The following is a 12254-nucleotide window of genomic DNA, read 5'->3' as shown; positions in this document are numbered from 1 at the left end:
ATATGAGAAAACTTTAGAACATAAGCTGGAAAAAATTTAGAACACAAGGAGTAGGAAAAACTTTAGAACATAAGCTAAAATAAATTTAGAACATAGGAAAAAGTTTAGAACATAAGGTGTTCTTATATAAGAAAGGGTTCTTATATAAGGAGGGGTTCTTACCGGATCCCTCCTATATATATAGGCCGTTAGATCATGTTAATCGAACGAGTCACATGTTTCCCGTGTCATTAATGACATTTTTGTAATATTTTAACTTTATAAAGTAGTTTCCCGTTTCATTTCTCAAAAGTAAATGAAAATTTAGGAAAACAAAATGAAATCAATCTTAAAGAAAATGAAATTGTCTTAAGAGTTAAAAAAACTGGAAAAAGTATGAAAACAATGAACTTACGAGAATGCCATTAATGAGAGCCGGTGCAATGAGAGCTATTAGATGGAGTGCGAATATTTAATATATTAAAAATGAACATGTTTTTTCATACATTCATATAGGTTCAAATTCATTGTATATAATTATTAACCAAAAAAAGGTAAAATAGATCATTAAATATGTTCATTTTTCGCATAATAAATATACATTTTTAGTGTACTAAATGTTCATTTTGTACAATATGTTCAATTATAAATTACTTTGTGCTCATTTATTTATTTATTTTTCTAGAATTATTCACAAGTTCATGTAATTATTTTAACTTTAAAAATTACTCACCTTAAATCTAAGGTGTTTTTTTTTAAGAAAACCACCCCCCCTAAATTCACCACTATTCTAAAAAAACCAACCCTTTTTTTTTATGAAGTTTATAAATACCACCCTAAAAAACCCAATACCAGTAATATGTAATCCCCACAATTATCTTAAAGTACATGTGTCATTACCTCATAAAAAAAATTTCGCTCAAAAGTTTGTTACTCTTTTTTTACTATTATTTACTATTTATAGTTTTTTTTGTTATTGAATTTTTTTTTTAAAGTTTTAGCCTTATATTTAAAGAAGGGAATACAATAATAATAATAATTTAAATATATTAGAAAGTGTAGTAGTAAAGAATGAAAAATGTTACATAATACTATATAAGTATATAATACTACTTAGTTGAGAATAAGAGTAAGCTTTAATATCACGAATACTAAAAATATTATTACTCCATACCAGTGGCAGATCCAGCATTTTCGAACTGGTAAGTCACCATCAATAATTGATCACTTGTTTCAATCCAAAAATTATATTAAAAAAAATTACATTTCACCACAATGGTTTCAATCCAAAAATAGGATGTTAAAATCCATACTACAATAGTACTTAAAAATTCAATCTTACAAGTTGAAAGTACTCTAAAATTCCAAATAAATAAAATGTTACAGACAAATGATACTAAAAAATATTACACTAAATTAAAATTTTGATTTTTTACTTAATTGATAAGTTTTGTGGGGAAATATTAAAATTGGTTGCACAAATATAGTATAAATAGAAATAAGAATTAATAAAAAATTGTTTTAAAAAAAAAAGAATTATTAAAAAATACCAAAAAAAAGTGAGATAACTTCAGAGACCGGTTGTTAAAAATATAACAGGTCTCTTTAATGAAAAAAAAAAAAAGCAGCGCAAAAGACCGGTTATATATTTTTAAAAAAACTGACGTAGTGCTAAACTCAAGTAGGCTATGCACCAATAGCATATTTTTTTTTTTTTAAAAAAAAAAACAAATATATTTTTTTTGTTGGTGAGTCACGTGTGCCAATGTACAGATGAATAGATCCGCCCTTGCTCTATAGTATTTCCTTCTCACATTACTTGTAGTATAGGAAAATCACAATATAATGTTTATTATACTTTTTTATTTATTTATTTATTTTTTAATTTTTTTAGTAACATTGATTCCGTTTATATGTTTTTTAATAAATGAATAAATAAAGTACTATTGTACCGTAAAACCGTGCATATACAGTATGGATTCTAAACTAGTATGTTCATATATATGTGTGTTGCAGCTATCTTAGTTGCACTAGTGTATAGCTAAGAATTTGCGCTCATCACACACGGGTCCATTAGGTCTAAGCCCTACCACTGCACCAAAAGGCATTGGCCAACACTAATAACTGTTAGGTCTTGTTTACTTAAACTTAATAAATTGTATTCATTAAAAATAATTTTAGTTCACTAAAAATACTTTTAAGGGCCTTATTTCATTAAAAGTAATTTAAGTTTATTAAATATAATTTCAGCTAATATTATTATAACACTTAAATTATTTTTACTGATTAAAATTTATGTTAAATAATTCTCTATTTTTTTTCCCTTAAAGTTAAATTTGAAATGTTAGATTTATAGGGAGTGTAAGATTTAGACTCTATTCACTTTACTTTAAGTAACCTAATATTCAATTAAAAGATAAATTTGAAATGTTAGGTTTATAGGGAGTTTAAGATTCAGACCCTATTCACTTTACCTTAAAAAACTAATAATCAATAAAATTTATTTTAGTTCAGTAAAAATTAATTTAGTTATGTAAAAATAAATAATTTTAGTTAGGTAAAAATCTATAATTTTAAATATAAATATAATTGAGAAACAGTAAAAATAATTTCAGTTAAGTAATTATAATTACAGTTCAGCAAAATCACACGAAGTGAACATGGCCTTATAAGAAGTTTAGGAGGAAAAAAAACTCTAATTTATAGAGTACTCCCTCTGTTTTTTTATTTAAGCACTCCACTTTGCCCGGCACACTTGCTAATGCACAACTTTAATTCATGATATATTTTATTGTCCATAAAAAGTATAAATTATAAAAAGTTGATATTTGAAAACTATATGTGGATACGATTCTAACAAATACTCAATTTTTATATTTTATTCCGTACGCATATTGCTTACAATAGTACATGTAAAAGTATCAAATTCAAAATGAGACACTTAAATAAAAACTAAAGGGGTTATAGATACAACATACACTAGGGCATGTTCTCATTGACTGAACTCAGCTGAACTAAACTGAAATGAACTAAACTAAACTGAGCTGAGTTGAACTGAACTGAACTGAACTTAACTTATTAATTAGTGATCTTTGAATATTTTTTATTATACATATGTATATGCAAATATACATATTTAAATATTTAAGAAAAATATACTATATAATTAAAATATTTATGGAAAATATAGTAATAACATGAAACCCCAAAACATTTTAAAAACATATACTATTTAATTAAAAAATAAAATTAGTTTAAGTTGTGTAGTACTCTCATTTTGTCAATGAGTTTAACAGTAAAAATGTGTATCAAAAAAATATAACCATTTGAACAATGAATTGTATCAATATTATTATTATTCTTCTTCTTCTTCTTCTTCTTCTTCTTCTTCTTCTTCTTCTTCTTCTTCTTCTTATTATTATTATTATTATTATTATTATTATTATTATTATTATTATTATTATTATTATTATTATTATTATTATTGTCGTTGTTGTAATAAGAGTTTAAAAAAATGAAATTTGGCTTTACATCATTAGACATAAACTGAAATGAACTGAATTAATTAGAGTTGAACTGAACTGAACTGAAAATAAATGTATGAGAACAAACCTAAAGTTAACAAAAAAAAACACCAAGTATAGGCACGTCCCTCAAAAAGTCCATGTGCACAATCTCTAATATGGGCTATATACCAGATGACATGGATCTTGGGCCAACAAACACCAGTATTTAAAACCAAACACGAATACAAAGTAACTTAATGGTCCAAAATCCCAAAGGGATATTCAACTAAATGAACATGCAACTAACGATAAAAACACATTGTCATAGGGAAATGGCACATTAACGTATATGTGCAATTGGCTGTGTAACGGCCTTATAGGAGTGTGATGGTGCGAAGTCAAGGAAATTTCACGAGTACGATCGCATACAGCCCAATTGCACGGCCGCAAGTGAGCCCCTACACGTGTTGTTGCTGCTCAGCATTCTAGACTACTCGTACACTCGTACATTAAGTTATTAATGTTGCCTGGACGTTGCCAAACATAACATATGATTGACTTCTCACAACAACGTTGCTGTAGCAGGCTTGGATGAAACACCAGCAAAGTATGCATCGTTCATTGGTTTAGACTTGCTTGAAGCCTTGTATATGCCATAAGATGACGAGGTGTTCCAAACAGAGGGTTGTGAGATAATGAAATTATGTCTCACAAGGGCAATATAGGCATTTCAGACGTCATTTTAGAGATGTCTCATTGAGTTGTTAAATCATACCACTGGAACTTCAGTGGTAAAAAATAACTCTCAGTGGTATAAAATGTAGTCTCAGTGGTACTAAAAAAGATTCAACTAGAGTTTCAATTGAACAAAATATAGACTCAGTGGTAGTGGTCCCGTTAAATTTTTTGTCCGTTTTGCACGTGAAGTGGGGCCCACACTACATTTTTCACTCTTCCTATCTCTCTCCACATTTCTCTCTCTTCATTGTACCTTTTTATTTTTTAAATAGTTGTGAGACATTTTACTTTGTCTCACAACACTCCCTTTTTACTTCCTCTAAGGTGACACACTCCCTTCGTCAAAATTGTGTGTGGATAAGAAAGATAAGAAAACCATTAATTTAGAACTTTCGTTTGCGTGTATTACATTATTCCCAATAAGATTTATATTTTAACACATCAAAGAAGTTAAAACATGAGGAAAAGTATAAGGTAAATTTAGGACTTTTGGAGTGAAGAGTCATGAGAGTGTGAACTCTATGAAGTCTTAGTGACAAATTTCGGGTACAAAGTTTAATATATAGGGGATAAATCCCGTCCCTTCTTTGAAAAAGGTTGTAAATCAAAATGATATACAAAAAGGTGTGAAAATGTGTGATTTGCAATAACAATCATAGCTTTGCAGAAATGACATTTTTTATTTAATTCAATATATTTATTAGATATTAACGTCTTTATAGATTTCTTATGACTTTTTAAAGGTTAATTTTTAAATTACCACCCAAAAATGTAATAATTTTCGAACTAACCACTCGTTTAATTTTTTATTTTAAATTAGCACCTCTTAAATTAAATAAATGCTCAGATTACCACCCATTTTAAAAATCCGGTGGATTTTCTGTCTGTAGGCCCCACCTAACACTTATTTTGACTGATTTTTCCTCGATTTTTCTCTTTTAAAACGCTCTCAAGTAGTTTTTCGAGAGATACTTACCTCTAATAATTTTGAAAGATTTTCAAGCAAAGGTTTATTAAACCAAAGATGGATTTAGAAGAGAGGGTATCATAAAGTCAATCTTTCGAAACTATAATTCTGACTCTAAAATGACCTCTTCCAACTCTCTTATTCACAAATTCATTATTGTTGGGCAATTATATGCAATGTGATACCTAAAGCTCAGTAAGTGTTTTTTTATTGACAAACAAAATTCACAAAAAGTCTACATTGCAATGAATGTCGTTACTCTTATTTAATCTTAATTTGTGAAGAAGAGAAAAAAAAAAAAAAAAAAAAAGAATTCGCCAAACCTCTTAGTAAAACGATAATTAATAAAAAATCAAGTCTTACATAACGAACACATATTATATAGATATATATATTAATTATCTATATTTAAAGTGATCAAGAAACACTAGTTTGTTTATTAAAATTATTCAACATAAATAAGGATGGTTCAACTAATTACTAAAAAAACTAATCATTCTCCTTTTGATAAATCTCTGTCTTGTGTGTTTATGGAGTTCCTCTTTTTTCTTATACTCCAACAACTTGAAAGGATTTAATTAAGATTAGACGGTATTAGGGACAAAGCTAAGTATTATGAGAGTATGAGATATTAGGGTTTTCATAATTTGGTGGCAGATTATCTGATTTTTATGCTACTAGCTAGGTCTAACCAACAACTATTTATAGGTGTAGAATCTACCATTAGGGTTTTAGAGCCGTAGCGTCAAAGGATAGATGCACACAACAAAAAAAGTTGTAGTAAAAGTGAGGGATAACTCAAGTGGTTAGAGTTTTCCTCCCGATTTCAAGAGTACCTGGTATCGATTCCGCCCCGCCCTTGTGGCTTTCTAAACACACACAAAAAAAAAAAAAAAAAAAAGTTGCACTCAGATACCAATAGTCGCGCAAAGCAGTCACACGCAAATTAGAGAATTGCGAGTGTCCCAATTTGTCTTTTCGAAAATACAATTTAGTAAATTAAAACTTCTATAATTTTCGATTTCGAACTTGGAATACAATAAATAAGAAATCATCAGAAATATTTGGAATTCTAGTTTCTACAATTGTAAAACAAATACAATTACAATCAGACATGTTGTATTATATCCACATGTATAATCCTTGAACGACAATTATGAGGTTTGGTCAACTCTTGACTTGGTTTTCAATAATATAAGGTATATTTGACCTAATAATTGCATTTTACGTGCTTACATACGTCATTAATCAAGATGAAACATGTGTGAGCATGTTTTAGCTGTAATTATAAGTGGATTGTTCTCTAAATGATTAGTCTCAAAATGAATTCCAAATTACTTAATGTTACATAGGTTACGTTACGAAATCCACAAACACTTCAACCGTATTTGGGGCAGAGTAGGTGGGGCAACCGCCAGGGCCCAATATTGTGAAGTCTAAAAATTGGTTAAAAAAAGGGCCTCAAAATGACTGAAACTACTTAATGCTCCGTACAATTCTTGTGTAATTCGTTAGTTTCCAAAGCAAATTATTAAAGGTTCCACTTCCCCTAATTTTTGCTTCTAATGGAGTAAGTTATTTGCTAAATGAATCCCCTTTTTGATATTTCTAAAATTTCAATTACAGTCCGTAGCTCTAACTTTGTTTAAAAAAAAAAGGATTTTTTTACTTTTACCACAAAAAAAAATCGCGAAATTGTTTTTTACTACCAAAAATTTTAAAAGTTTTATTTTACCACCAAAAAAAAAAAATTAAAATTTGTTTTTTACCACCTACCGTCAAAAACCTAACGGAATATTTTAAATTCTTCGATTTTTGTGTCAAACACATCATATTTGAGGGGTCTTGGGGGGCATTTTGGCCTTACGGGTCCAATTTGAGGTCGGAATCGACAAAAAATGATCGGAAATGCTTCTTTTTGTGCATTTAAAAATACCTCGGTTCGCGTGAAACACGCAAAATGAGGCATTTTTTATTATTTTTTGTCAATTCCGACTTAAAATTGAACCCATAGGGCCAAGATGCCCCCCAAAACCTATGAACAACATGTTTTGCACACGAAAATCAAAGAGTTTTTCTTAAAACCGTTAAATTTAACGGTTTTCTTGACGGTAGGTGGTAAAAAAAAATTTTTAGAAATTTTTTTGGTGGTAAAATACAACTTTTAAAATTTTTGGTAGTAAAAAACAATTTCGTGATTTTTTTTGGTGTTAAAAGTCAAAAAATCCAAAAAAAAAACTTATATTTTTTTTTCCTTTCAAAAATCTAATTAATATCTTGATTTTTGAATGGTTTCGTTCAAAAATTTCAATATGGTGATTAAACTTTCTGAATTGCTTACTAAATTGTTGTGAAGTTGCCTAATATTTCAAGGTTTGTGTTCAATCTTCTTCATGTCTTTCAATTAGAATATTAATTTCACAATTTTTTTAAAAAATAAAATATTGGTAAATCGAGTTCAACCATATGAAATTTGTAAGGTTTGTGCTCGACAATCTACTTTTTAATAAGCTTTTAATTAAGATAAATTAATGTGATGCAATTGATGCAATTAATTAGAAATTTCATACTACAAGGGGTTTATCTTCATATATATATAGTACGTTTTCAATCTTTTCATTGTGTTTTAGTTTTCATATTTGATATGTAATTTCGAGTTTGATTTGAGGAGACTATTCTTCATTTTGCATACCCTTAAACCTCAATAATAATAATAATAATAATAATAAAAATAATAATAATATACTAATAATAATAATAATAATATAATAATAATAATTAATAATTAATTGATGCCCTAAACACTAGAGCATAGAAGAGAGAAGAGAGAATTAATTGATGCCCCGTACATCAGAAATGAGGGGGGTATTTATAGGGAAAATGAGCAGAGGGAACACACGGAACCCTAAAAGGGATAAAAACCCTAAAAACACTGCCGCGACACGGGAAAAGCTTGTGTGACGCAGGACAGTCTGGAGTGACACGGGAAATAATTAACCTATGGGAGTTAAAAACGCGTGAAGGGTTTACGCGGAGAAGACACGGAGCTGTTCCGTGTCACGGTATTGGCACCGTGTCACGGGAGAATATGCCGTGGCGCGACACAGTATGCCGTGATACGACAGACTCTGCTTTATTTTTTCCGTCTAAATACATTTTTACCCTAATTACGTTCAGCCTTTTTAAGTGTCTCTTAATAATTTCGGGCTATTTCAGGTTTATTATTTATTAATTGGGCTAAAATAATAAATAATGGGAAATGAATAAAAAGGTTTGGGCCAAAATAAAAAATTAAACTATGCTTTGTCTAAACATTAGGACTGATCCGTTGACTATTTTATGAACTGAATTTTATTGAATATGAATTTTAAGCACTCCCGAGATTAAATACTGAACCCGACCAATAATAGCGGTGAAAGATTGTTCATCATCGGATTTGGTTTCGGGGAGAAATTTTTAGGTGTCTATATGGAGAACACTTTGAACCTCGTCATTGGGGACGCATATCCTTAACAAACCATCAACCCCTCTCTTCAACAAAATCGGATCATCCCAAATGTATCTCTGTGCCTTATGCTTGAGCTTTCGACGTTGTTGTGAAGTGAAATCCAGAGGTATGGCACCACAAGCCAAATAATTCACAATATCCGCCTACCATGGCGCCGAATTCACTTCAAGAACATATAGCACATCATCCCTTAGATCATCCTCTATTGGAACACCATCATCTTTGAACCTTGCACCGCCCAACCTTGAAAGGTGATCCGCCACCACATTCTCGGCTCCCTTCTTGTCTCTCATCTCATAGTCAAAGTCTTGGAGAACTAAAACCCATCTCAACAACCTCGGTTTAGCTTCCTTCTTTCCCATCAAATATTTGAGAGCCGAGTGGTCGGTATACACAATTGTCCTAGAACCAATGAGGTAGGTTCTAAACTTCTCAAATGAGTGAATAACCGCTAGGAACTCCTTCTCGGTGGTTGTGTAGTTTCGTTGGGCATCATTGAGAGTTTAAGACAAATAATGTATGACATGAAGTTTCCCATCCTTTCGTTGCCAAGAACCGAACCAATAGCCTCGTCGCTTGCATCACACATGAGCTCAAATGGAAGAGACCAATCCGGACCTTGGACAATAGGGGAGGTGCAAAAGGCTTATTTCAACCTACAAAAAGACTCTTGACAAGCATCATCAAACACAAACTCTTTATCTTGTTGCAATAGGGATGTGAGAGGCTTAGCAATCAATGAAAAATCTTTTATAAAACGCCGATAGAACCCGGCATGGCCAAGAAAGGATCTCACTTCCCTCACGTTGGTGGGGGAGGGAGTTTCTCAATGAAGGAGGGTGTTCCCATCGTAGGGGATCCTTCTCCTTAGATGCCCATGGCCCCTGAAAGCCTAGGACTTTACACTTGTTAGGGTGTATTAGGATTTGAATTCCTGACTGTTTGGGAGACCTTTGAATTAGAGATGATTCTATCATATACGCTTTTTTGTAAGAAACAAGTAGGAGTCGCCAATGAGTTTTAGGAAAAACCCATTAACCTCGTTCATGCCTTTCTCCCAAGTAGAGATCAAGGGATATTTAGCATGAATCATAAGTTTATCCATGCCCAAATTGGTCTAGAAAACCAGAAATGAGTTCGGGAGCGAGGGTACTAAGATAACGTTCCCTTTAGAGGGGAATCGCGATCCTAGCCCTAGTGCGGCCTCTACTAGCTCTTCCTTTGCACAATTTCATTGCCAAACAATGTATGCAACGTGATACCTAAAAACTATGTTAATTGATTTTATTTACACACATTAATTCACATAGGAACTACATCGTAAGGTCGTTATTCTTATTTAATCAAATTCATGAAAAGAACAATAAATAAACAATATTCGCCTTGACTTAGGTGATCAACCAACAATTACTTTATTCAATTCTAATCAATTAATTTATTATTTTAAGGCGATCAAACAACACTAATTAATTCATTAAAGTTCTTTTAAACAATAAAAATAATGGTGATTTAACTAAGTGCTCGGGAATTTACCACTTCTTTTTGCTAGATCTCCGTTTAGAACGCTTATGGACTCCTTCTTGTTGGGGAACCTCCACCGTAGTAATAAAATATCGAAAAGGGTGAGTGTTTAGGACAAGAGGGTTTGGATGCACAAGTTCACAAGTATTTTGCCAGAGTTTAGGTTAATTTTCTCTGTCTTGAAGCCTCAGATTAGGGTCTTATTTATAGGGAATGATTAGGTTTAGGGTTTAGAGCATTCTGCCGCAGCAGGTGTCGCGCGCAAGTGAATATGTCGCGTGCGGTATATGCGCGCAACTATTTGTCTTACGCGTAGCTCTATGGTAAGATTCGATTTTCCAATATTTTAATATTCTGAATCTTACGCGAGCAAATCTCTGAAAGTTGGGCGGCCTGCCGCGCGCAACTTATTAAGTTGCGCGCGTCTGCTGAGCGCAACTTTGTGAGATGCGTGCGATATTTTCCGCGGCAGCTTTTATTTTAACCTAGACGCTCCTAAATCCGTCATTATTAGGTTTTAAGCACGGGCTTAAGCCTAATTATGATCGGGTTTAGTTAATTTGGACCTTGTGTTGGCCTTGTTCTTTTATCTGGGCTAGTCTTTTGTGTTTTGTGGCTTAACCAGTTATCCATTAGCATTCTTTACTTTGATCCAACACGAAGATGGTTTTATTTATCGTCATTGCACTTCCTATCGGGACAGGAGGCTAAAAGTAGATGTCTACAACCTCTACCTTGGCTCTGAATGCCGGCATGGGAAATTTTGTGCCCAAGAACAATCCCACTTTCTACCATAAAATGACACTTTTCCCAATTCAACACGAGGTTAGCCCTCTCACATCTTTATAAGCAACGAGATAAATTAGATAGACAATCTTCATAGGTGGCTCCTCCAACGGAGAAATCATCCATAAAGACCTCTATCTCATCCTCAATCATATCACTAAATATGGACATCATGCAACATTGAAATGTTGTGAAGACATTACAAAGCCCGAAAGGCATCCTACGATACGCATAAGTACCGTAGGGGCATGTGAAATTCGTCTTCTCTTGATCCTTGGGGTCAATCGGGATTTGGAAAAATCCCGAGTAACTATCAAGGAAACAATAGAAGGAATGCTTTGTAAGACTTTCCAACATTTGATCGATGAACGGTAGTGGAAAATGATCTTTGCATGTACTTGTGTTAAGTTGGCGATAGTCAATACACATGCCCCAACCGGTAACAAGCCTAGTGGGAACTAGTTGATCATGATCATTTTTCACTACCCTCATGCCCCCTTTCTTAGGCACAACTTGTACGGGAGATACCCAATCACTATGAGCAATTGGGTAGATAATTCCCGCATCAAGAAGCTTAGCCACTTCCTTCCGCACAACCTCTTGCATGGAAGGGTTAAGCTTCCTTTGCTTTTGTCTAACGGGTTTGGCATCTCCCTCTAGATCAATTTTGTGCATGCATAAAGAAGGGCTTATACCTTTGATATCATCAATGGTATAACCCAAAACTTTCTTGTGTTTTCTCAAAACATTGATCAAGAGGGAGGTTTGCTCCTCCGTTAGGTTAGAATTGACAATCACGGGGAAAGACTCATCGAAACCAAGAAACGCATACCTCAAGCCCTAAGGTAGACGTCTACCTTTGGTGCTCCCTTACCATTGGGGCTTTCTTCTCTTTCTTCAACTTGAAAGAGATCATGAATGTAAAAAGCCTCTTCCTCCATGCTCGCATCCTTGCACTCACTCTTGCTTTACTCAAGCAAATCCTCATAAAATTGTATGTCTTCCTTGTGAGTAGCTATCTTGGATTCATTCATCAACACACTTTCAAGAGGATCATTAGTAGCATGCAAGTGGGAGCGAGAAAATTCATTAAGCACGGTATAAAGAACATCTACTCTAAAACATTCATCACTTGAGGAGGGTTGTTGCATGACATTATTCAAATCAAATTCAATGGAATCATTATCAATTTTCAAGGATATCTTACCTTCCTTCACATCGATGATAGCTCTAGAAGTAGCTAGAAATG

This window comes from Chenopodium album, chromosome 6 (genome assembly GCF_948465745.1).
Source record: "Chenopodium album chromosome 6, dcCheAlbu1.1, whole genome shotgun sequence".
Lineage (NCBI taxonomy): Eukaryota > Viridiplantae > Streptophyta > Magnoliopsida > Caryophyllales > Amaranthaceae > Chenopodium > Chenopodium album.
The sequence above is the reverse complement of the archived record's forward strand: the minus strand, read 5'-3'. Positions refer to the sequence as shown.